The sequence below is a fragment of the Lithobates pipiens genome, unplaced genomic scaffold (assembly GCF_037356315.1).
Source record: "Lithobates pipiens isolate NorthernLeopardFrog02 unplaced genomic scaffold, aLitPip1_a1.2 Scaffold_27, whole genome shotgun sequence".
In the NCBI taxonomy this organism is placed as follows: Eukaryota; Metazoa; Chordata; class Amphibia; order Anura; family Ranidae; genus Lithobates; species Lithobates pipiens.
In genome coordinates, this window is record NW_027507788.1 from 61,469,321 (window position 1) to 61,496,946 (window position 27,626).

Below are 27,626 nucleotides of genomic sequence, written 5' to 3' on the forward strand. Positions count from 1 at the left end.
AACCATGGGGGTTATTCACCAAGGGCAAACCCACCCCGCACCACAAGTGCACTCGGAAGTAAAGTCAAATAAAAAACAGCATTTTAGCCTGCACATGATTGGATGACAAATACAGCAGATCTTCCCCTTATTTCAGATCTACCTCCCAGAGTCAGAGCGACTGCACCCCCAGTGCAAAGTGGCTTCGCCCTGCGCAAACAACTCCCTATGTATCCTATGTGAACATGTATATTCAAGCAAACATGTATTATCATGCATATTTATGCACTCAAACATCTTTATGCGATCAAGCATTTATATGCGAGGGGGGCGCTTCCGGGGGAGGAGTCTGACAATGGTGCGTGTCCATTCCTAGCGTGCTGGAGCGCTCCATGTCCCCCGCCGCACGAATAATGCCGCTGTTCGCGGTCCTCTGCTGATCCCCGCTCTGCAGCCCTAACCCATGGCGGAGCCCCACCGCTGGTGAGGTGGGCTCTCTCTCTCACCTTCCCCCCTGCCCCTTCCTCTTCCCTCTCCGGGTCGGGACAAGGCACCCTGCGCTGAGCGGCGCGGCTGGTGGATGCTCGGACCTCCGGTGTGTGGGTGGAGATTCTTGTGTTGGAGCGGCCGGGTGCTGTAGATATCGGCGCTTCGGTAGTGCTGTCTGTGCTGTTTGTGAAGAGAAAGCAAATCTACTGGGAAGGCTTACGAAGAGCTCCGGACGCCATCTAGCGGTCAAAGTAAGGTACTGCTTCCAGAGGACATTGAATGGTATTGTGGAAAAAATAAAAAAAGGGATCCTGAGAAGGTCAGTAAAAAAAAAAAAAAAGAAAAAAGAAAACCTAGAACCTATATAAGAATGTTGAATGTCGGGCAGAATTAAATCAGGCAGACAAACCAGACTGCAAGCAACCAAGGGGTAAGCGCTTTTACTAGATAAAGCAATAAAATACACGGCAATTTAATTTCTGTTAAAAATATCAGGATTGATAAGAAACCTTGTGAAGATAAAAAGCTAATATATAAAAATACTGTTGTGCTTTGCGGAGTAATCGTGAGGGTTTATAAGCAATTACAATTAAGTATATAATACAATAGTGATCTTCCTTAAAGCGGGAGTCCACCGGGACTCCGCGTTTTTTTTTTTTTAAAAGCCAGCAGCTACAAATACTGCAGCTGCTGACTTTTAAAATAGTGACACTTACCTGTCCAGCGCGCCCGCGATGTCGGCACCCGAAGCCGATCGCTAGGTCGTCTGTCGGGTCCTGCCGCCGCCATCTTGGGTATGGGAATCAGGAAATGGAGCCTTTCGGCTTCATTTCCCGGTTCCCTACTGCGCATGCGCGAGCCGTGCGGCACAATCCGGACGGTCCCCGCTGCCTCTGGGAACTGTGTGTTTCCCAGCAGGCAGCGGGGCACTTGCGCAAAGGGGCGGGCAGTTGCAGAAAGGGGCGTAATCTACGCCCCTTTCCGCAGACAGCTATCCCGGAAGTGGGTGCAGTTACCTGGATTATCCAGGTAACTGCACCCCCCTCCCCCCTGAAAGGTGCCAATTGTGGCGCCGGAGGGGGGGGGATTCCGATGAGCGGAGGTCCATTTTAGGGTGGACCTCCGCTTTAAGAAAATAAAAGGGGACAGACTATTATAATATGCGATTGCCCTAGATTACTAGTAAAAAACAGAGTGAAAAAACACGTATGTTGAGACTCTAATAAGCAAGTACTAGTGGCAATCGGACGGGAACACATAAACACTGCGACAGAAAGAAACCTTAAAACCACATCTTAGTACCAGCGGACGGACACAGACAACAAGAGCAGAAAGGTGTTCAAATAGCGCGGTGCCAGATGAAGGGAAAAACAGCAAACGCAGGTGCTCGTTTGAAATCACGACGCCGGAGTTTGGTCACCAGCCCCGGAGCTATGAACAAGTATGTTACACAGACAGTCGCTACAGAGAAGCAGCACGTGGAAAAACCCCAATACACAAAAACCCAAAAGGCGGAAAGCAGTGATAAAAAGGAGAGAGAAAAAAGTAAAAAAGAGAAAAGGAAATATCAAACGCAAAACATCTCCGCACATGACTTAGAAACTTTACTTGATGTATCACCAGAAGAAGGTATGGATCCATCAATTGAACTAGCCCGAGACGTTGAACCCTTAATAACGCAACAGATACAACAAGACAACCGCCAAGTATTGCCCACTAAAAATGAGATAATATCCATGTTTGCAGCTCTGGAAAACTCATCTGAAATGGAAAGACTACATAAGAATTCGGGACATATACTAGATAGGGTAGTAGAAGTAGAAAAAAAAGTGGAAAAAGATACGAATATAATAAAGAATCTGGAAGCAGAAATACAAGGACTAAAAAAAGCACAACAAGAACAAGCATATAAGATCGAAAATCAAGAAAATAACGATAGAAGAAAAAACCTAAGAATCCGTTGAGTTACAGACGTACAACAAGAGGATCTGAATGATATAATCAAGAAGATCTGCAACCCGTTAATGAACAAAGAGATAACTAATGTAATAAATGTAGAAAGAGTGCACAGAGTAAGGAAACCCAAAGGTCTCCCACAAGAAATGCCACGGGACATCATAGTGCAATTTCAAAATGAAGAGGAAAAATATAAAATATGGCGGAATACAAGATCAAAAGCACCATTAAGATATGAAGGAAATGACATTCAGATATTCCAAGATCTTGCACAGGAAACCTTGAAGAGGAGAAGAGCCCTAAAACCGTTATTGACAGTTTTGGTCGAGAATGATGTGCAATATAACTGGGGTTTCCCTGCAAGTTTAATAGGAAAAAAGAATGGCTGCATAGCAAGAATGAGATTTACTGAAGAAACAGCAGAATTCTGCAGAAAACTGGGGGTCCCGGTCCGAGGGGTGCAAGGTGGGGGGAGGTGGGGGGGAGATGGGAAACAACCCCGGCCCCCTATGCCGGGAGGTGGGGGGGGGACGAGGGAGAGGTAGACAGAGATGTCAATTAGTGAGAAGGTGGAGTTCCAGTCTTTCAGATCTCCTTTCCCTGCTTGTCTTCGCCTCGCCCCTCCCCCACCCCCCCTTAGCTTAGGGGGGGGGGAAGTGGGATGGAGTTGGGGGAGCGGGGGGGGGAGGGTGCGGTGGGGGTTGGAGTGTCCCTGGTAAGCGGAATTAATCACCTTGCCAATGAAAGGCGAGATGGGTGATGGCACCGTCAAACAGAATTCCACCCTAGGGCCAAGGGACAACTGGAACAAGGGAGTTCCAGATAAAAGGTCCCGGACCAGTAGGTCAATTTTCCATCTGAAGTGGGGGCAGGGAGGGGGGAAGGATGGGAGGGTTAAGGGGAAAAGGGTGGTTGGAAGGGGGAAGGGTGGTAGGAAGGGTTAAATCTGTTGATACGATACCACTACCTCCAGCTAAAAAAAAATCTGAAAAGTCTAGGCCGGTATAATGTCGGAAATTAAAATAGCAACATATAACGTGAGAGGAATGAATTCTCCAAAAAAAAGGTACAACAATACTGAGAGAGGTGGAGGGAAATTCTGTTGATATGTTTTTTTTTACAAGAAACGCATTTAACATTAGACTTAAGTATAAGGTTGAATACACAGATGTTTCCAACATGGTATTATGCGGATACTCCATGTAAGGGCTCTAGGGGAGTAGCAATTGGGATCTCTAAAAAAGTCAATTGGAAAATGGAAGAAATAAAAGTGGATCCGCAGGGCAGGTTCTTATTTGTAAAAGGATACATAGAAAGAAAAAGATATACATTGGCAAATGTCTATTGCCCTAATAAAGGTCCAAAGAAATATTTAAATAAAATCCTGAACTTATTAGAAATATTTAAACAAGGCCACATAATTTTGGGCGGGGATTTCAATTTTGCTATTGACCCGACCATAGATAGTACTTCACAGGGTTTGGTACAAGAAAATAAACAACATAGAATTTTAAAAAAGAAGATGCTTCAGCAACAATTAATAGATACCTGGCGAATATTTAATTTAGGAAAAAAAGATTACACATATTATTCTGCAGTACACGATGTGTACGTTAGACTGGATTACATACTAGTAGACCATGATTTGTTAGAAAATATACTAGAGGTAACAATAGGATCCATAACCCTGTCAGATCACGCACCTGTAATAATAAAACTAAAAGATCCAGGAAGAGAATACAGCAAAGGGATATGGAGACTAAATGAGTCCCTACTGGAAAATGTGGAAACAGAAGATATTATTAAAAATGAAATTGAACAATATTTTTTAGTTAATGACTTAGAGGAGATCCCAAGGGCTACACTCTGGGAGGCCCATAAAGCCCTAATTAGGGGGAAATTAATCTCCATAGGTTCCTGGAAAAAAAAAGAAAGTGAAAAGAAGCAAAATTATTTAAAAAAAGAACTATACTTATTAGAACAAAAACACAAATGTCAACTCGATAAAAACATATATAAAGAAATAATACACAAACGCACGCAACTAAATAATAGATTGGAACAAGAAGTAAGAAAAACTTGTAAAAATGTGGCTAAAGAAAGATACATGTGGGGAAATAAGACGGGGAAACATCTGGCCAGATTAGTAAGGGATAAGAAATCTATTAATTATATAGAAAAGATCAAAAACACGAAAGGTGAAATAAAATATAGAACATCAGAAATAGCAAACGCGTTTAAAACATATTATAGCGCCCTATATTCAATCAGGAACACGGAGACTGAAAGTCAGAAGGAGATTAGAAAAATTAAAATACAAGAATACCTGAGGGAGACAGACCTACCAAGGATAACCCCCGAGATGTCTAAAAGTTTAGAGGTCCCGATTACCCCTGAGGATATTGAAAACGCAATAAAGGATATGCCAAATGGGAAAAGCCCAGGACCAGACGGTTTCACCATCAGGTACTATAAAAAATTTAAACAGCAGTTGATCCCACAGTTATGTAAACTTTGGAATAAACTGGCAGAGGACGAGCTCCTGAGGAAAGAATCACTCCTAGCAAACATCACACTTATCCCAAAACCGGGTAAAGATGGTTCGATTTGTTCTAACTACCGACCAATTGCACTGCTGAATACAGATACTAAACTATATGCAAAAGTACTAGCAACAAGGATAAAAAACCTACTTCCAGAACTGATCAATGGAGATCAAGTAGGATTTGTACCAGGAAGGGAGGGCCGAGACAATAGTCTCCGAACGCTGTTGTTAATGGGTAAGGACAAGGAAACCAATCCACCAATGATTTTGGTTTCGATCGACGGTGAAAAAGCTTTTGATCGAGTGGATTGGTGCTTTATAATGGAAACTTTACAGACACTGGGCCTAGGCCCAAAAATGCTGAAATGGGTAAACAATTTATATACATATCCAACAGCCAGAGTGGGGGTAAATGGGAGTATGTCGTCCGCCTTTGATATGCGAAACGGTACAAGACAGGGGTGCCCCCTTTCGCCTTTGCTATATGTGATAGCCTTGGAGCCTCTATTAGCAAAAATTCAAAATAATTCAGCTATAGAAGGAATAAGAATGGGGGGCGAAGAACATAAAGTGGCGGCATATGCGGACGACATACTCCTATATATGATAAACCCCCAAACGTCATTACCAGGCCTGATAAGGGAGATCAGAGAATATGGGGCCCTTTCTAATTTTAAAATAAATCCAATTAAAACAGTTATCCTGAACATCGGACTAGGTTTGCAGGAAGAGGAAAAGATTTGGCATAAATTCCCTTTTACATGGGAAAAAAGAGAAATAACATACCTAGGAATTAAAATAACAAAGACAATTCGGGGGTTATACCAGGCTAACTATATCCCGTTAATAAATGAAGTAAAAATGTTACTTACGAAGATGAGTAAAGGAATGATATCTTGGATGGGAAGAATTAACGTGTTGAAGATGGTGGTATTACCAAAAATTATATATAAAATGCAAATGCTTCCGATAAACATTCCAATGGGTTTCTTTAATATAATAAGAACTTTATTTTTAAAATTTATATGGCAAAACAAAAAACCCAGGATAAAATTGAATTTGTTAACTAGAAAAAAAAATGGGGGAGGTACGGCATTACCAGATATACACAGATATTATTTAGCAATTATTTTCACGAGATTGGTTGAAAGCACAAACCAAAACACTACAAAGAAATGGGTAAAAATGGAGGAGACATTGATTGGGTCACAGTTACAAAAAAATATTTGGATTCCACCAAAATTTAGATGTATTAGTAGTAGGACACATGAAATCACTTTAATGGCACTGAAAAAATGGGATATAATACAGCGTAAAAATAAATGGCAATATAACTCACCACTAATCCCTCTAGAGGGCACGAGTTTTTTTCCACCAGGACACGATACACCATTAGGGAAACAAATGAAGGATTTACAATTAAAAGATATTATAAGGGAGGGGAAGTTAATGCTAAAACAAGATGTAATGACGAAGCACAATTGGCAATTATTAAAAGATTGGGAATACCTACAGATTCAACACTTTGTTAATTCCATCCCAAAACCAATAAGAAATGAAAGTAGGCTAACATCAATGGAAAAATTATGTACAAGGAAAACAGCAGTTAAACACTGTGTCTCACAGCTATACGACTGTTTGTCGGAAATAGAAGGCCAAGTAATTATCCCATTTATAGCTAAATGGGAGAAAGACTTGGGCTATAAAGTGGATGTGACCCAAATGATCAATTCGGTATATGATTCCGTATTCGATATAAGATCAATGGAAGTAAATTATAAATGTTTAACGAGATGGCATTTAACACCAGATAAATTACATAAAATGGATCCCTCCAACTCAAAATTATGTTGGCGAGAATGTGGTATACCAGGATCAATATTCCACTTGTGGTGGGATTGCCCAGTAATAAATCAATATTGGAGTAAAATAATAGAATATATATAGAAAATAACAGAGCAAAAAATACCTTTAACCCCAGGGGAGTGTTTGTTTTTAGGGGTAGATGAAAAAACGAGTAAGCTTTTTAAAAGAAGAATAAAAAATTCATTAGTACCCATTTTACTTAATGCGGCAAAAGCCACAATACCAAAAAACTGGCTACAGGTGAAAAAACCCTCGATCAGAGAATGGATTCAAAGAATAGAATATATCAACAACATGAAACATCTAAGAAAAATGGAGGAAAATAAAATGGAAAAATATTGCAGTACATGGGAAAAGTGGAGAATATTTAAAAAGACGAAGCATTATACACAAGCATTAATGGAATAAAGAGTAGTGGATTCGAGGAAGATTAACAGATAGTAGAGAAGAGGGAAGGGTGGGGGAAGTAAAATTCAATTTAAAACTTAAATTAACACGGAGTTAAATAAATAAGATATTGGTAGCAATAATAAGATAGTAAAGATAACTAAGTAGATGTCAGTTGAAATGTCTGTCTTTGCTGTTTTTCTCTCTTTTAATCTGTAAGGTTTTTCCTTTGAAATGGTTAAATAAGAAATAAATATGAGTAATAATGAGAAGTTTAAAAAAAAAAAAAAAAAGAGAGATTAGAAAAAAAAAAAAAAAAGCCACAATGATGTTAAGAGAGAATAAAAGGATTCAGATAGCGAAGCCGATTGGAATCTACCAATAACAAGTATCTTGCTGAGTGGTAAAAAAAAATTAATAAAAAAAGCATTTATATGCGACCATGCATCTTTATGTGACTATGTAAAATCATGTATACAAACATGTCTAAACACGCATCTTTATGCAACCATGCATCTTTATGCAAGCATTAATAACAATGCATCTCTATGCAATTATGCCTTGTATGCAATCTTAAACATGTATCTCCATGCAAGCATGTACATTTTTGTACATTTCTGCAAACACGAATAAACATGCATCTTTGTGTTTGCATGCACGCTTAAGCAACCATGCATTTTGTGCAACCATGATCATGTATCTCTATTCAAACTTGTATAACCATGTATATTTATGCAAAACATGACAAAAACATGCATCTTTGTGCAATCATGCATTCTTATGCAACCATGCATTTTTAACATGTATATTTAAACATGCATTTAAGCAACAAGATTGCAAGCATGTATACTACGCTGCACCTGCTTACAGAGCAGTCAACACTTTAAATCAGCAGTCAACCATCACTTTCTGAAGAGCCATTCACGGCGAAACATATGTCGGAGCTGAGAATCCGTCATTTCCAGGTCCATTTTTGATACACCACACCAGGCTTTGCACCTTCGGAGTGAGATGTGGAATGCACTCTACCCCCAGAGATCACTTGACTCACACACGCTGTTTACACCTAGTGCCAGGCCAGGCACTATCACATGTGAGTGTAACTGCTATTATTGCTGCTGTTTTTACCCTATTATAAATGAATAAACTATGAGACTTTTATCTGCGGCTCCTGTGGAGTCATTTTTTACACTCTAGCTCCTTCCTGAGTAGCCATTTGAGTGGATTCATGCCATTAGTGAAACCAATTTGGGGTTTCCAAAGTGTTTCTTGACTTCCCTGTAAAAAGGGGTCAAACAGCTCTGGTGGCCATCTTCATACTGAGCATTCGTGGTGGAAGATCTAGAAGTTTTATCTCAGAACATTCCATTTTATTGTTGGGATTTATTCATTTATGGACTTTATGCTTGCTTATTTTCTCATTATTGTGCACATTTGAGTTTGATGCAGTGTTTTTCTTTGTAACAGTTTTTTTTTTATATGAACATGTATAGCAAAACAAAAAGGGAAAACACAGCGCTACCTATAAGAATAATAAAAATTGCGAAGTAACACAAACCAGCAGCTAACATACAAACAAAGTCCAAGTGACAAAATGTGACCAAAAAATGTAGTGCTGAAATATCCAAAATGTGACAAAACTAGATATGAATCACACTTATACCCAATAAATTTGGTAATGAAGGGACCTACTTAAAGACAGCACATATAATGCATGTTATGCTGCCTAGGAGAAAAACTATTAATGTGCATAAAATAAACAATCAATATGTGAACAAGTGAAAAAGTGTCCAACTAAAGCAAAGCGGTGTGCAAAATAAGTCCAGGTATTCCGTTGACCCAAATCGTGGACAGCCTTCAGTCAATAACCAAAATTTTGCAGAAAAAGGTAGGTACTCTTACCGGAGGTGATGGACACAAAGTACTATACAGTAAATGTGTCATACAGGCTTGTATGCGTCACAAATTATTTGTGTACGCTGGATCATGGGTCACCATCAGAGCAGCCAGTATTCTCTCCGTTAGTCAACTTCTGGATCGATACACCAGGATATGCGATTCCACAGGTCACAAAGAATTGTAGTGGTGTAGTGGTAAGCACTTTCACCTAACAGCAATAGGGTTCGCTGGTTCAAATCCCGACCACGACACCGTCTGCCTGGAGTTTGCATGTTCTCCCTGTGCCTGCGTGGGTTTCCTCCCACACTCCAAAGACATGCTGGTAGGTTAATTAGACCTTGTCTAAACAAAATTGGCCTTAATATGTGTATGTGAATGTCAATGTTGTATGTGTTTATAAGAGTGTCGGGACCTTACGGGGTAAAGGGCCACACAAAGCTGCAGATGGACTCTGGTGGCAAGAAAGTGCCCTGAAGCGATTCAGTTCGCATAGGTAGCGCTATACAAGTCACTCACACAGTAGGGTCTATGACCTTGGAGACAGTAGTTATACCCAAAGATGACCATTGAGTAAAGGCCTTATGATCCCTAGAGGGGAGGAACATTGGGTTACCAAGGAAGGGAAGGTGATTTGACATAGTAGAGGGTAGGCCCAGGCGTTATCGTACTTCCCTCCAGGCGATCACTATGTCTCTAATCAAGTGGTTAGTTTTTAGGGCCTGGGGAAGGGCGCTCAGCCTGGAATGAAGGACCACCTGCAGATTAAACGGATACATGAGGGCGCCCTCCAGCATGCAATTAGAATATTGGGATTTTTTTAGTTAACCAGTGAATACCTTGTCTCAATAGGCAGGAAAGATTGTAGAATCTGATACTCGGTAGGCCCGCTCCCCCCTCACACTTCGGGAGACAGAGTTTTTGAAGCGCAATGCAAGGTTTTCTACCATGCCAGATAAATGCAAGCAGTGCAGTGTGAATTTTTTGGACATCAGTGTTTCATTAGTATAGGTAGAGTCTGTAATGGATACAGCAGTATCGCAAACTAAACCATTTTAAAAAGATGGCATCTCCTGAATAGTGAAAGGGGTAGGTCCGCCCATGCTTCCAACTCCTGTACAATCTTGGCTATCAAAGGGGGATAGTTCAGGCTATATAGGGAGGAGGGTTCCCTGCCAATGTGAATGCCGAAGTAGGTGATATGATGTTTCGCTACTATGAATGGGGATGAGCCCATACATGCTCTAGCCGGCTGTGGGTAAAGAGGTAAAATCTCGCTCTTTTCAAAATTGATCCAGAGCCCCGAGCAAGCCCGGAAGGACGCAAATAGGTCTCGGAGAAATTAAATATCCGCAGGAGGGTTGGTTGAGAACAAGAGTATATCATCAGCAAATAGGGCGGAGCGAATAACTTGGTTACCTACTGTGACACCACTAACCCCCGAGGGTGAGTTTAAAAGTTTGGAGAGAGGTTTATTAGCTATATTAAAGAGAAGAGGGGATAAAGAACAGCCATGTTGTGCACCTTTAGCAAGCGGAATGCCCGGTGATATGAAATTAGGGGTAACAAGGCGGGCCATAGTTGAGGAATAAATTTTTTGGACAAATTGTAGTAAGGGGCCAGTCAGTCAGATTGTTCTCATGACTGAAGAGCCAAGAAAAGCTGATGTTATCGAAAGCCTTCTCGGCATCGAGCGATGTAATGGCTATGTCACAGTCAGAGTGTCTCTTGGCAGATTCCAGTGCTAAAATGACTTTACAGATGTTGATGGTGGCAGATCGCCCCGGGACGAATCCTGATTGGGCCAGATGAAGAATCGTTGGGAGGATACACGCTAGGCGGGATGCAACAATTTTGAATAGGATCTTCGCGTCTACGTTAATTAAGGATATAGGCCTATATGAGCCCGGTAGGAGGGGGTCTTTTCCCTTCTTGGCAATGAGTTTAATGTGTGCTTGCGCGCCCAAGGGAAGGTATGGGTCCTCAGCCCACATTGCTGTATAGACATGGGATAGGGTCTCTGGAATGAAATCGGATGTCATTTTAAAAAATTCCGCTGAAAATCCATCTGGGCCAGGGGCCTTTCCACTGGATAGGGATTTAATAGTGGAGGATATGTCCTCCTGGGAGATGGGGGCGTTGAGCATGCCTAGCTGGTCAGGGGACAGGGTGGGTAATTTGATTGATGCAAGCAGTTTATTAGCTGCCTCTTCGTTTATAGGATCTTCGGAATACAGGTCGGTATAATATTGGGTTAGAATGGCACTAATCTCATCTGGCACATTAGTGATGTTTCCATTATGGGAGCGAAGGGCTCCAATATGTGTCGGTCGGAGAGTTCCCGAGCATAGCTTCACTAACAGCTTACCTGCCTTATTTCAGTATCTATGAAATTGGAGGGCAGAGTAAGATTGTCTGACAGTTTTCTGCTGCGCAGACCAGTGGTCAAAGGTGCGCTTGGCTGCTTGCCATGCAAGTGAGTTGGCTATGGTGTGGTTAAGTGCTAAGACTGAGTGTGCCTGGCGTAAGGATTCGTTAGCCTTCAGATACTGGAGACAAGCTTGCTTTTTAAATTTAGCTGGATAGGAGATAATGCGCCCTCTAAAGCCCCATACACACTATCAGATTTTCTGCTGATTTGTTCCTTCAGATTTACCAAAACCATATAATATGAGGTCAAACCTTAGGAGTTTCAATTTGTATGCAATCAGACAGGCCCTAGCACTACATGGTTTTGGTAAATCTGAAGACAAAAATCAGCAGAAAATCTGATAGTGTGTATGGGGCTTAAGGAAAGCTTTTCCCGTCTCCCAAAATAGATTCGGAGTAGAGAGATGAGCCCCGTTGGTTCCTACAAATTCAGCCCAGGAAGTGCTCAGAGTATTAGGAAATCCATGTTGTTGGCCAAATAAGATGGGAAGTGCAAGGTACCTGCGTTGTGGGGGATTGAGAACCCAGACAGTTGGACGCTGATAGGGGAATGGTCTGAGATGACCATGTCTTCAATGGTTGATGAAGAGACGAAGGGGAGTAAACCCGGCGAGCAAAAGAGGTAGTCTAGACGGGAGAACGAGTCATGGGGAGGGGAGAAAAAGGTGAATTCCCACTCGGTAGGGTGCGATACGCGGCAAATGTCTGTAAGGTGAAGTAAGGAAGCCGTTTGTTCTAAGATGGTAGGAGTGTGGCCTATGTGTGCTCAACTTGTACAGCCTGGGGTCTGGTCTTCCACCATATGCATGACAGTATTAAAATCTCCCCCAATAAGGTGGCATTGTTCAGGGAGAACCCAAGTGGTAAGATCATGAAAAAAGGGCTGTCCAGGGGAATTAGGGGCATATATGTTGGAAAGAGCAATGTCACGTGAGGCATCCGTCAGGTGGAGGGTGATTCTGCAGCCCTCCGAGTCCGCCTCAGATGAGCGGACAGTATGGTGGAGATTTTTGTGGAGCAAAATTGCTACCCCCGCTTTGCGATCCACAGCTGGTGAGCCATATACCTCACCTACCCATAATTTGCAGAGGCGAGAAAAGTCGTCTGCGGCCAGATGGGTCTCCTGTAAAAGAGTGACATCTGCTCGCAGACGCTTAAGATGTCTTAAGATCTGCATACGCTTATGAGGGGAAGGCAGCCCCTTGACATTCCACGAAACTACCTTTAGGTGATTCCCATCATCCGAAGGAGCCATGGCTGAGGCAGTATTAGGTAAATATGAGATGGCCCAAATGGGGGTAACGTCATCGCAGTCATCGCCCCATCTGATCCGGAACCATTGGAGCCTCGGCAGCGTCCTAGAGAGAAGTTGAAATGCAGAGAAATGAAAGACCAGTTACAATATAAACCCATAATAAACAGAAACATAGGTCTCCTAAAACATTCAACGAACTTCACATTTTTCCCCATGGAGCCACCACCTAAGACGCTCCCACCAAAGAGCGACTTCTCCACTCATGTTGGCAAGGGGTAGCCTCGAGGAGGAGGGTCCAGTGGGGAAGGGGAAGAAGTGGAGGCAAAAAAAGGGGTTCAGGAAGGAAGGGACGAGTGGGGGGAATGGATAGGGGAGAGGAACTGGAAAAAAAAAAAAGAAGTGGAAGAAAGAGGAAGGAAAGGAGAGAAAGGGGAAAAGGGAGATAAATGGGAAGAAAGGAGGGGAGAAAAAGAGGGGCCGAGGTCAATCGGGGTGACCCCCGTAAAGCAGATTAGGAGTTACCAGCTACATCGAACATTGTAGATAACATCAACCTTAAGGCCCACCAGGTGAGATCGGAGGGGGCCGGCTGTGGCTCCTAGACCAGTGAGGGCTGAGGTCCACTGTAGCAATTATAAAAGAGGGACTATGCAGGTTAGCATAGATGTGCAAATTACTTCTCCCAAAAAGTAATTGCGTTAGTAACTCAGTTACTACATTGGAAAAGTAATTAGTTACTCAGCAAAGTAACTGACTTTTTGTTTTAATATTCTAAGAGGCGGGTCTAGTATTACTGTAAGCAAGGGGCGCGTTTCCCCCCTGCATGTCTATTTCCCCTCTGTACCCCCCTGCACATCTATTTCCCCCTCTGTACCCCCCTGCATGTCTGTCCCCCCCCCACACATATCTGTTCCCCCTCTGTATCCCACTACACATCTGTCACCCCCCCAAACATATATATGTTTCCTCTCTGTACATCTGTCCCCCCCCCCCAAACTCACGGATCGGATCATTCCTTGGATCAGAGTCACCGATCGAATAATTTTTCGGATCAGCAGATAATTGAATTTGCAAAAACTGTAATATCCACAATCTCCCCCACTGTAATATTGGCCGAGTATGGCTGGGTACAGCTGAGCATGGCTGGGTATTACCTAGTATTGCAGAGTATGGCTGGGCATTACCGAGTATGGCTGGGCATTACCAAGTATGGCTGGGTATTACCAAGTATGGCTGGGTATGGCAGAGTATTGGCTGGGTATGGCAGAGTATTGGCTGGGTATGGCAGAGTATTGGCTGGGTACTACAGAGTATTGGCAGGGTACTACAGAGTATTGGCAGGGTACTGCAGAGTATTGGCAGGGTACTGCAGAGTATTGGCAGGGTATGGAGGCCATCCGATTTCTCCTCCCCCCACTGTACTGATCTGTACACAGAGGGGAGAGAGGAACCGTCATCATGACGCCTGTTTGTTTACAAGTGATCGCTCCATCATTTGAAGTAGCAATCACATTGTAAACAGCCAACGGGTGCACCAAGATGGCCGCCATTCCAGAGCTAGGCCGAAGCCGCTGCCTTTCCTAAGGCCGAGACCGCGGAGCGTTCCGGATCGCGGTGCGTGACGATCCATTGCGCCCCTAATGGCGGTAGATGTAATTGCGGCGTTACGGCAATTACATCTACCGCCCCCCGTGGTGGTAGATGTAATTGAGGTAACGCCGCCCAAGTAATAGGAACGGCGTTACCATGAGTGGAAGAGTAACCAGTTAGATTACTCGTTACCCTCTAAAGTAACGGCGTAAAGTAACGCCGTTTACTTTAATTCAGTTATTTACATCACTGGTTGCAGCATGGCATGGCCACCCTTCCACTTCCTGCCTATATAAAAAAAAAAGACCATACTGAGCGAGCTGGTTGCCCTCTAGTGGCTGGAGGATAAAATGCAGTCCAGTAAGAGTACATAGCATGATTAAACAGCACACTGCTCCCAGTGGCCACCGGGAGAGCAGTCAGATTTCTCTTTTTTTTGTTTTGTTTTTTAAAAGAGAGAGAAACTGCAAACAAATGTAGACTTACCATTCCTGCTGCAGGACTCTGAATTAAATAGGAGTCCAATCTTCACCCATAACGGCGAGCTTTGTCATAAAAGACCTTCAGAGATAGGGTCCCCCTCAGTCTGGGGTCCACTCCCCTGGACCGGTTTAGCACCCTGAAGGAAAGCACCTTGGTCAGAACAAACACTGCACAGGTTTCCATTTCACAGGGTCCAACGCCGTAAGACTGCATTACAGGCAAAACCTCAAGGAATCTTCTCTCCTTCCCATTAGGCTCGGGTACCATCCATTTTAGCCTTCATGCCATCTGAATAGATCTGATCATAATGCCCTTTACTGGCACATCATTAAGTTTTGAAGAGCTTCAAAACAGCCATGACCATCATCTTCAAGACACTGGCAAACAAACTGAGGTACTTACTGTATGGTAGGGGTTATATGAGGGGAACTTTCTTTCTATTGGTTGCTAGTGTCCAATCACCTAGAGGTAGCATATTACCCAGATAGTCATTATTATGGTGCTCTGTGTCTGGTGATGTACGATAAAGAAAATAAGGTTTAACCACTTGACCACTGGGCACTTAAACACCCTTAATAAGCAGACCAATTTTCACACAAATAGAGCTTTCTTTTGGTGGTATTTAATCACCGCTGGGTTTTTTATTTTTTGTGCTATAAAAGAAAAAATACAGAAAATTCTGTAAAAAAAAAAATGAATTTTTCTTTGTTTCTGTTATAAAATTTAGCAGATTAGTAATTTTTTTCTTCATAAATTTTGGCCAAAATTTATACTACTGCATATCTTTGGTAAAAATAAGTACAAATTGGTGGATATTATTTGGTCTTTGTGAAAGTTATAGAGTCCACAAGCTATGGTGCCAGTATCTGAAAATTGATCACACCTGAAGTACTGACGGCCTATTTGAATTCTTGAGACCCTAACATGCCAGAAAAGTACAAATACCCCCCAAATGACCCCTTTTTGGAAAGAAGACATTCCAAGGTATTTAGTAAGAGGCATGATGAGTTTTTTTAAGTTGTCATTTTTTCCCACAATTTTTTTTACTTTTTTTTTTTTCACAAAATTGTCATATTATCAGTTAATTTCTCACACACAGCATATGCATACCACAAATTACACCCCAAAACACATTCTGCTATTACTCCCGAGTACGGCGATACCACATGTGTGAGACTTTTACACAGTGTGGCCACATACAGAGGCCCAACATGCAGGGAGCGCCATCAGGCGTTCTGGAGCACCCAGGACAATTCTGACATTTCTCTCCTACATGTAAAAATCATCATTTATTTGCTAGAAAATTACATAAAATCCCAAAACATTATAGATGTTTTTTTAGCAAACACCCTGGAGAATACAATGGTGGTCGTTGCAACTTTTTATCTCGCATGGTATTTGCGCAGCAATTTTTCGAATGCTTTTTTTTTGGAAAAAAAACTGTTTTGTGCTTAAAAAAAAAAACAGTAAAGTTAGCCCAATTTTTGCATAATGTGAAAGATGAAGTTACGCTGAGTAGATAGATACCTAACATGTCACTCTTCAAAATTGCACACGCTCTTGGAATGGTGCTAAATGTCGCTACTTAAAAATCCCCATAGGCGATGATTTAAATTTGTTTTACTGGTTACATGTTTTGAGCTACAGAGGAGGTCTAGGGCTAGAATTATTGCTCTCGCTCTAACGTTCGCAGCGATACCTCATATGTGTGGTTTGAACACCGTTTTCATATGTGGGCGGGACTTACGTATGCGTTCGCTTCTGCATGCGAGCACATGGGGACAGGGGCGCTTAAAAAAAAAAAATGTACTGTTCATTTTACTTTATTTTAGTTTGACATTTTTTTCCCCAAAAATAAATTTTTTGATCACTTTTATTCCTATTACAAGGAATGTAAACATCCCTTGTAATAGGAATATGGCACGACAGGTCCTCTTTACAGTGAGATATGGGGTCAATAAGACCCCGCATCTCACCTCTAAGCTGGGAAGCCTGAAAAAAAAAAAAAAAAAAAAAAAAAAGATTCTGGCTTTGATCGTATTGGCGAGGAGGGCGGTGGGAGGGGGGGGGGTGTCTATGGCTGGGTATTGCAGGGTATCACCGACTATGGCTGGGTATCTCCTAGTATGACTGGGTATCTCCGAGTATGACTGGGTATCTCCGAGTATGACTGGGTATCTCCGAGTATGACTGGGTATCTCAGAGTATGGCTGGGTATCTCAGAGTATGGCTGGGTATCTCAGAGTATGGCTGGGTATCTCAGAGTATGGCTGGGTATCTCAGAGTATGGCTGGGTATCTCAGAGTATGGCTGGGTATCTCAGAGTATGGCTGGGTATCTCAGAGTATGGCTGGGTATCTCAGAGTATGGCGTTGCAGAGTATTGCGTTGCAGAGCATTGCAGGGTATTGGCGGGTGTTGCAGAGCATTGCAGAGTGTTGCAGGGTATTGGCGGGTGTTGCAGAGCATTGCAGAGTGTTGCAGGGTATTGGCGGGTGTTGCAGAGCATTGCAGAGTGTTGCAGGGTATTGGCGGGTGTTGCAGAGCATTGCAGAGTGTTGCAGGGTATTGGCGGGTGTTGCAGAGCATTGCAGAGTGTTGCAGAGTGTTGCAGAGCATTGGCGGGTGTTGCAGAGCATTGCAGAGTGTTGCAGAGCATTGCAGAGTGTTGCAGAGCATTGGCGGGTGTTTCAGAGCATTGCAGAGTGTTGCAGAGCATTGCAGAGTGTTGCAGAGCATTGCAGAGTGTTGCAGGGTATTGGCGGGTGTTGCAGAGCATTGCAGAGTGTTGTTGCAGGGTATTGCAGAGTATTGCAGCAGGATATTGCAGAGTATTGCAGCAGAGTATTGCAGAGTAATGGCAGGGTATGATGGGGTTAATTTTCAGTGAGCAGCGATGTGGGCACTGCAGATGCAGCCCACAGCGCTGCTGACACCGATCTCTTCCCCCTCCGCTGTACCGATCGGTACAGAGAGGGGGAGGGAGGAACCGGCGTCATAACACCTCTTCATGACCAGAGCACTTTTTGCAATTCAGCCCTATGATACTTTGGCCATGCAACACTGTACACAAATTAAATTTATATAATTTTTTTCACACAAATAGAGCTTTCTTTTCATGGTATTTGATCACCACTGGGATTTTTATTTTATATATTTTTTCAACTTTGTTATAAAACATATACAATAAAAATAAAAAACCGCAAATGTCTTCTTAAATTTAAGCTAAAATGTATTCTGCTACGTCTTCGGTAAAAAAAAATCGAAATAAGTGTATATTATTTGGTTTGTGTGAAAGTTAGTCTCTACAAACTATGGTATATATACACTGGAATTTACATGGCTATAGATGCTATGGCGGTGATCAGCAACTTATAGTTGGACTTTGAAAGGGTGGCGGATAATCTGGCAGTAACAGACACTATTTAGCCCCTTTCACACTGGGGCACTTTGCAGGCGCTACAGTGCTAAAAATAGCGACTGCAAAGCACCTTGAAACAGCCGCTGCTGTGTCTCTACTGGAGCAGTGCTCTTGCAGGGCGTTAAAAAAACTCCTGCAAGCAGCATCTTTGGAGCAGTGAATACACCGCTCCTGCCCATTGAAATCAATGGGGCAGCGTGGCTATACTGCTGGCAAAGCACCGATGCGGGTGGTTTTAACCATTTTTCACCCACTAGCGGGGGTTAAAACCGCCCTGCTAGTGGCCGCATAGCACGGCTAAAAATGACAGTAAAGTGGAGCTAAAAAAATTGGAATTTTAAAACAGCTTACCTGTAAAATCCTTTTCTTTGATGCAAATCAGGGGACACAGAGCCATAGTAATAACTATGTGGGTTATATTGGCATATCAGGTACACTGGCACACCCCTTAAGGCGTGAACTTCCCCCATATAACCCCTCCCATTACTGGGAGTCCTCAGTTTTGTAGCCAAGCAATCAAAGTGTATAAGAAGAAGAAGGGAGGGACCTTTGTGTCCCCTGATTTACATCAAAGAAAAGGATTTTACAGGTAAGCTGTTTTAAAAATCCTATTTCTTTTCTTACATCAGGGGACACAGAGCCATAGTAATAACTATGTGGGATGTCCCATAGCAATGGCAACTGAAGGGGGAGACAGAATCAAGGAAACAGGAGGCCAGAGGACTCATACTGCAGCCTGCAGTGTATGCTGTGCCCAAAGGCAACATCCTCATGACCTTTAACATCGATTTGAAAAAAATCTGATAAACGTCTGAACCAAAGACCAATGTTGCAGTCTTACAAATCTGAGCCATAGAGGCCTGATGATGCACCACCCAAGAGGCACTAATCGCCCTGGATGAATGTACTCTTAATACGAGGAGGAAGAATTTTCTTCTTTATGCTGAAGCTTGATCAATCACTTGACAAATCCATTTGGAAAATAGTGGATCTTGACGCTGCCTGTCCATATCTTGGACCCTCTGGCAGTAAAAACAAAACCTGTGTTTTGCAAACCTGAGCGGTCGCCCTTAAATAGATTCTGATCGCTCTTACTACATCAAGAGACTGTAGTGCATTCTCTTCCCCAGATTAAGGCTTCTGGGGAGAAAGAAGGAAGACTATCTTGGTTTAAATGAAAACCTGTTACCACCTTTGGTAAGAATTCAGTATGAGTACATCAAACCACCTCGTCCTTATGCATGATGAAATATGGCTCTTACAAGACAGCCGTTAGTTCCAATACTCTTCTAGCAGAAGAAATGGCAAGCAAAAAAGATGATCTTTTTTGTCAAAGAACCAAGAGAATTACTCGTAAGGTTCAAACGGCTGATTTAACAAAGCCGACAAGACCAATTTTAAATCCTAAGGATTTAGAGGTGCCTTGATATGGGAATAAACCTTGTTACCCCCTGAATAAGCTACGCACCAAGAGTGGGAAGCAAGCGGCCGTAGGAAAAGACATTGACACGGCCTGGATCTGGCTCTTGATAAAAGTCAAGGCTAGCTACATTTCAGATCCCATATGCAGGAACCCTGCCTATTGACATACCTCCTGGGGTGCCAACCCCTGGATCCATACCAAGAAACCTATACCTTCCAGATTCTATAGTAAGTGATTCTGGAAACCGGCTTTCTGGCATTAGCCAAAGTACACATTACTGAAGGAGATCACCCACGATCTGTTATAGAGTGAGATTCAACAGTCAAACCTGTTAAACGCCTTGTCCGTAAAGTAGGATGAAATACCAGACCCTGTGCAAGAAGGTCTCGCTATAATGGCAGAGTCCAAAGGACTTCTACTGCCCTCTTTATGATCTCGATAAATTAAGATCTTCTGGGGCCACCAGAATCACCTCCATCTGTTCCTGCTTAATCGTGCGGAGAAGCAACTGCATAGATCAGTGAGAACTGATCCCCTGGGAAGACTAATGCGTCTGTTCCGCCTACTAGCGGACCCCTTGTTTGACATAAAGTTGTCGACCTTATTAATGAATCTGGATGCAAATAGGTCCATGTCGGAGAACCTGTAATATATGAAATATGAAATATTATGAAATAATGATATTTCAAAGTCTTATGTTGAAATCAATCAATTCTTGTGAGACGAATTTCCTTAATTAGATCTGAGTCAGCGTAATTCAAAAATGTGTATTTATTTGTACACATTTAAATACAAAAGGATGCTTACAAAAATAGTACAATGATTCTTATAGAAGATATAAGGTTATTTCAAACCTAAAATGGCAGCCCTTTGTATGCTGGCAGCCTGTGTGCAAGACATGTGTCCTTCTGTGTGTAAAATTCTAGAGACCCCCTCCTCCCAGCACTCATTATTTTAACCAAGCTCTAATCTCCCGCCCGAAAGATACCTCCTCCTCCACAAAGGTGGGGGCTAAGGGTGGTTGCTATAACAGAGCTGACATGTGTTAACACTTAAATCACAACTCCACAATCTAATGACAGGATGTGAGGAAGAAGGAATATTTTAGACTTAAAGTCTGGAAAAACATTGTCTCGACTTACATATGCCTTCTCGCTTACACATAAAATGACTTTCTAAAAACATATATAATGAACTAGATAAGTTTACATAAACAATATCACTTTACATAGCCCTTGAAAATATATATAAAATATACAATATTCATCAAAATCCTGACAGGTTTTAAATATTTACTTTTCCAGCTATGCAAGCCATAACACAGAATTAATTGATTCAAGGTTTTTCATTCACACAGTAAGAAAGTATGGGAATATTATTATCCTGAATAAGTATAATAAAGCCAATTAAAATTTAGATATTAAGAATATAACATTCCCCTCTGAAATATGAATACCAATCATATTTTTCAGATTAAAAATTCATCCATCATCATTCATGTCACATTCAAACAAACTTTGATTCAATAACTCCAAATGTTTTGTCCTGCACAATTGGATTCATACCTTCAAAACCTAATTTCCTCTTCAATTTACTTTGTAACAAATCATCTCCTTTCTTAATATCACTTCTAATTCGATTATATAATTTTTTCATTCTAAACATTAAACATAACTGAAATATAAGGAATAACATGATAATAATAAAAATAATTACAATAGGATGTGATAAAATATTTCCTGCTGTTGAAGTTATCGAAGTTTTTCCCCACATGGATACACTATTACTAAATCTTTTCCACCAATTACTTCCTGAAAATTCTGACCATTGATGTGATATTTCTTGCAAATTACCTTGTTCATGTTTAAACAATACTTCTGCATTCTGCAATTCCTTAGCCAAAGCTATTAATAAACCTTGATCCTTTTGAATTATATTTGCCCATTTTTCCCATGGAAATTCATCTATTTGGGAAATATTATACTGTGTAGGTAGAGCGCTAATATTTTTCATAAACATATTTGTTAAATTTGTTCTCAACCCATTAATACTTATTGCAACAATATCTCCTTCTATACAATACAACCCTTGATTTAGGTTTTCTGTATTTGTACAAGAAGAGAAAAAAGTTTTAACCCTTTCTGTATCTGACATAATTTGAAAACAGACCTTCTTTTTATCTACACGAGTAACTAATTCAGAATTAATTTTATTTTCAATTCTTGCTGAACATAATGTATGATTATGATAACAAGAATGAAATATGCTTTTATCTTGATTAGGTAAACATATAATTTTAGACTGGAATTGTAAACATGATGACAAATCTAATTGTTCTAATTCAGAATTTTCATTGTTAAATACAAAATCTGTATACTGTAATTTATAGTATAATAATTGTGTATTACTGACAGGTAATCCCAAAACAGTGATTGGAACCAAAATTTGTTCTTTTCCGGCTATTGGAATCATAGAAGAACTATAACATATGTCCTGCTTGCATCCTATCCATTTATTTACCCATAAATCTGTATGATTTATCGCATATAAATATTCTTTGGGCAAATACTGTAAAATGCCAAGAGGAGTTATTCCACTCTGAAATGCTTGCGCAATTATTTTAAAATTAGTGGAATATTCCGTTTGAATTTCTAAACATGCTCTGGCTATATGAGAATGTTGTTCACTTCTCATCAAATCAAGAGTAATATTTTGAAGATGTAAAATAGATGGACCCATTATATTAGCAGTTTTAATTACCATATTTTCTAAAATCTGATTTAAATGTCTTTGTATTTTAATACCATTACTTCCCACTAAACCAGCGGTTTCTAGATCAGACTTTAAAGTATTAATATCCATACTATTTGTTATACTCCCGATAGTGCCAATCCCTCCTAAAATACCTTCAACAATACCACGCTTATTTCTGTTATAATTTCTATTATTAATTCCAAACCATCTCTCAATACCCAATTCCATATTAACCAGATGTCCTTGACATTGTGGAAACCTTGTAGAAATTTTCCATTCTGAAACATTAAAGTTCCACAAAACAATGACAAACTTTCCCTCTCTCAAAAGAGTTCTGGATTGGAAATGGTTAATCTGAAAAGGACTTGCAGAGAAACTTTTCTTATTGACACATGGAGTTTTCCTTGGAGACATAACAACAACACTTGCCTTTGCACATTTCACCGGATAATTTTCTATTGATATGCAACATTCATATATACCAGTATCATTCAAAGATACTCTCATTTGTTGATAAACAAATGTATTATTGATCCAATTCACACTACCAAAAATTCCTTTATGAATTATGATAGTTGAACTATAAAGAAAACTACCCAAAAACTCACCATTCCTTTTCCAAGTCAACAATGAATTTTGAGGTAAAGATATTTTTGTATCACATATCAAATGCAAATTATCTTTATCTTCCATAATTTTCAAAGATTGTGGGAAAATATTAATTTCTGGAACAATCTTATCAACTATAAAGATATCGATTTTGACCCTTATTTCAGTAAATTTTCTTATAACTTTAAAATCCCATGTTCTTACAACGTCTCCTTTTTCATCTCCAATGATGTTTAAATATTTTGGATTTAATATCTTTACAAAACTTTGAAAAAGATAATAAAATTGATCAAAGGAATAAAGTATTTTCCCAGATCTTGTCATAATATTAGTAACATCTCCAGACCAAATTTTTGACTCATTACCCTTTAAAAATATAGACCAGAAACTCCTCAACAATATGTTACACTCAAAAGTTCCGGTTTTGTTATTTAGTCTATAAGATCCCTGCATTTTAACAAACTTTGTTTTGGATTCTATTTTAACTTTGATGTCAATATCATTGCTGTGAATGAAATACAATTGTAAACAACAAAGATATCCATCACCAATACATAAAAATCCATACAAATCTTCTGCTGTATTAATATCAACATCTCTAAAATTATGATTTTTATCATATGCACTAATATCAATAACTCTATCATTTTTGTCCTTTGTAATGATATCAATGTTCTTATTTTTCAGTTCATCTCTCTTATTTCTGAATAACATATGATCTTTGTTGTGTAATTCTTCATTCCTGTTAGTCTTTATATAACTTGAGCAGTTCTTGATATATCTTATCACAAATAAAATTGTCACTAGGGAAAAGATGCATCCTGTAGTGATGATACACTTCCTCTCTTTAAAACTTTTCATTTGTTGTGCTGACATCTTTTTCTTTTGGAATACGCACTTTCTTCAAGTTCGATTTTTATTTTTAATTCCTGAAAAAATAAAGGCAGCATCATTATCTTGGAATATAAAATTTGTTATACCCACATTTTTCTTTCTGCATACTTGTTTCACTGCAATTGTAAAATATCAAAAAATAGATTATTCTTACAATGAAGATTAAATCCGATATGTGCGTGGATTTAATAACAATCCTTCATGATATATAAATATATGTCTTATGTGTGCTGGAGAAAAAAATCTCCCTGGAATGTATGCCCTCCAGTAATTGACTGTCTCCTCTCTTGTTACAAAATTCTACTCCTAAACACCAACTCCCACCTTTTTCCTTTTTAAGACTAGCTTAAAAGTTCCGCTGAGCTATATTGTTCCACAGAATGAGTATTTTCCCTCCCACCTTTCTAAAACAATGGGTGTCTCATTCTAAATTCCTAAGGGTTGCTATGAATAACCCTTTGTAAAAAATCATTTTAAACATACACAAACCTTTTTACCTTATCAATATATATACAAATTATTTCTTAATCTCTTAATCAAGAAACATTGTAATATAAAAACTTATATTTTTAACTAACAAAGACACTTTTTATCATGAATTAACTTTCTTTTTCAAACTTAGAAATATGAGGAGGAACCATTTTGTATACCTTCTTACTCCACGAGGCAACACAAACTCCATTTTATTTTCTCAACTGAAAATTTTTAGAGAAACCATTTTGTATCTCTTCTTCAACCAATTATGACTCCACGAGGCGATACAAACGCCATTTTACTTTTTCTTTTAAACTCAAAAGGAGAATACTTTGTAGCATCAGAAATTGTGCTTCTTACATCCATTAAAAATAACTGGAACAACATCAACCCAAATATTTCCTTTGTCCAACAACATTTATCAATCCTAGATTTAATTATCCGATACATCCTCACAATAATACCTACAAACTGTGAATGTTATCATACATGAAATCTCTGTTTTTATTCCCTGATATTACACATCCTCTGTCACAACTGAAGTTTGCTGATATATCCCAAACTAGAAAAACATGATTATTCAACCTCTAAACAATAGTTAAAGCATCATCATTAGTGAATCCCACCTGAAGGTGTTGTGATTTATATAAAAACACGAAAATCCTTTTTTGTCATGACACAAACTTATGGTCTAATGACCCAAATAATAACTCTGTGGCACCCTATGAGGATAAAAAAGATTGTGACCTTTTTTCCCTCTGAAATTAAAGGAATCTGTGTGTCCATTTTTTCACAACATTAATAGATACCATTCCAGGTTGAATTACTAACTCTCCATGCAAAAGCTGCTTCCTTTGCCAATGAATTCTGCTGTTCTGTTACCTACAGATAACTCACTATCTTATGTGATGGAATTTTTACAATAACATATGCAAAAGAATTACTCTCTGCAAGGTCAAAAACTACTTCTAATGTCTCTTTCTGCACAAGAGTCTTATTGGATGAATCCACAAAACCTCTACATAGATAACATACAACATATGAATTATCACTCTAAATCATTAGTGAACCTTACTTCTCTTCCTTGTCAATACTCAATGCGGTTTAACTCAACAAATACAAGCTCATCACTTTTCTCTGTCTCTCCTTGTTGTCTATTCATTCAATTGCTAATTGAGTACCATGCTGAAAGGTCTTCAGTTACTGAATACACAACTATTCTTAAAACCATTTTTTTCAAGTCCTTTCAATGTTCAGCCAGAACAAAACAAAAATAAAAACTTAATACTCATGACAATGAAACATTGATAAAAAATAATAATCCAATAGATTATCCTTGAAAAATATTAAAATTATATCAAAATCCTCAATAATATTCCAAACGTCAAAACCAAATCTTTTTAAACTCATATCAATCCTTATTCATAGCCATTAAACGTCAACCAGAAAATTCTTACCATATCTGCAGTTAATTTAAGGACTGCTGACTGTTTTCAGAGTGTTATATGCTACATAATTAAACCTTTCCTGTCTTAATGAACTATTTTCAGTTTGTAATCTTTGTCTTTGGGTCTTAGAAGAAAAATGAATTTGCTTATTATGACCTCTATACCTCAGATTACTGTGCCAACGTACAGAATAAACCTCTTGACGCCTGGGCAAAATTTTCGGATAATACAACCTCTTTTGTGTATTATTATTATTCAACTTTTTATAGACTTTCCTCTGAGCATATGGCGATGAAAATCTACATTTCTGCTTACTATCAGTATTATTTAAGTCAACTGACTTCCCACTCTCATTTTCTGAGGAAATATTAACATTTGACTCATTACAGGATATGACGTTGACGGCTGCCTTCATCATATGTTCATCATCCTCCATCCTTGAGCACTGAACATGTGCAGGAATCTCAGCTTGTAATAACTGGGTCTTAAACAAATTTAAAATATTTCCATGCACACAGCTTTCCAAAAAACCTATTTGATTTTCATTTTCTTTCAGAGATTGCAATAATGCATCAATTCTATGTTCCAATTCAATTTTTTCAGTCAATAATTGTTCAGTATATTTCTTCTCCTGCTTTGCTGCAATTTCTATTTCATTCTCTAAATTTTCAATATATGTACAAAAAGTCTCACAATTTGAACAACTAGATTCAAAAAGTACATTTTCAGTTACACTTTGACTTTGTTTTCCTGGCATATCAAACACCATATCATTATAACTTTTAACAAGTTTCATTATATTACGTACTTTTTTCTTTGTTTTAACTAATGAGAATCTATCCTTCTCAATGTCAGCATTTGCCTGAAAGCATTGATCATACATTAATTTCCATAAAACAGCATCAGAGACCTGTTTCGATAAACCTTTAAATTCTAATGTACTTTCATCAGCTAAAACAGCTACAAATTCCATAATTACGTTTCTACTCACCAAATAAAAAACCCGTCAGTTTTTTCCTGGAAATTCTCCGGTCTTTCACAATCAATCGATCGATTTTTCTTCTAGGTTCTTTTTCAATCTTTGCGAAGTTTAATCTCTGTTCATCAATTCAATCCCCTCTGATCAAAGGAGTGAAGTTGAAAAAAAAACTTCCGACTTATGATTGAACTGGTTGTAGCTCGCCAATTGTAATATATGAAATATGAAATATTATGAAATAATGATATTTCAAAGTCTTATGTTGAAATCAATCAATTCTTGTGAGACGAATTTCCTTAATTAGATCTGAGTCAGCGTAATTCAAAAATGTGTATTTATTTGTACACATTTAAATACAAAAGGATGCTTACAAAAATAGTACAATGATTCTTATAGAAGATATAAGGTTATTTCAAACCTAAAATGGCAGCCCTTTGTATGCTGGCAGCCTGTGTGCAAGACATGTGTCCTTCTGTGTGTAAAATTCTAGAGACCCCCTCCTCCCAGCACTCATTATTTTAACCAAGCTCTAATCTCCCGCCCGAAAGATACCTCCTCCTCCACAAAGGTGGGGGCTAAGGGTGGTTGCTATAACAGAGCTGACATGTGTTAACACTTAAATCACAACTCCACAATCTAATGACAGGATGTGAGGAAGAAGGAATATTTTAGACTTAAAGTCTGGAAAAACATTGTCTCGACTTACATATGCCTTCTCGCTTACACATAAAATGACTTTCTAAAAACAT

General features: G+C 39.6%; 1 long non-coding RNA gene across 1 annotated transcript; it reads right to left on the reverse strand.

Annotated features, from left to right (window-relative positions):
- Positions 1-23,485: 23,485 nt before the first annotated feature.
- On the reverse strand, positions 23,486-27,375 carry LOC143933890 (uncharacterized). The gene is made up of 2 exons (XR_013263158.1): positions 26,890-27,375; positions 23,486-24,011 (listed from the first exon to the last, which is right to left on the reverse strand). It is a non-coding gene; the product is annotated as an uncharacterized LOC143933890 (long non-coding RNA).
- Positions 27,376-27,626: the final 251 nt, after the last annotated feature.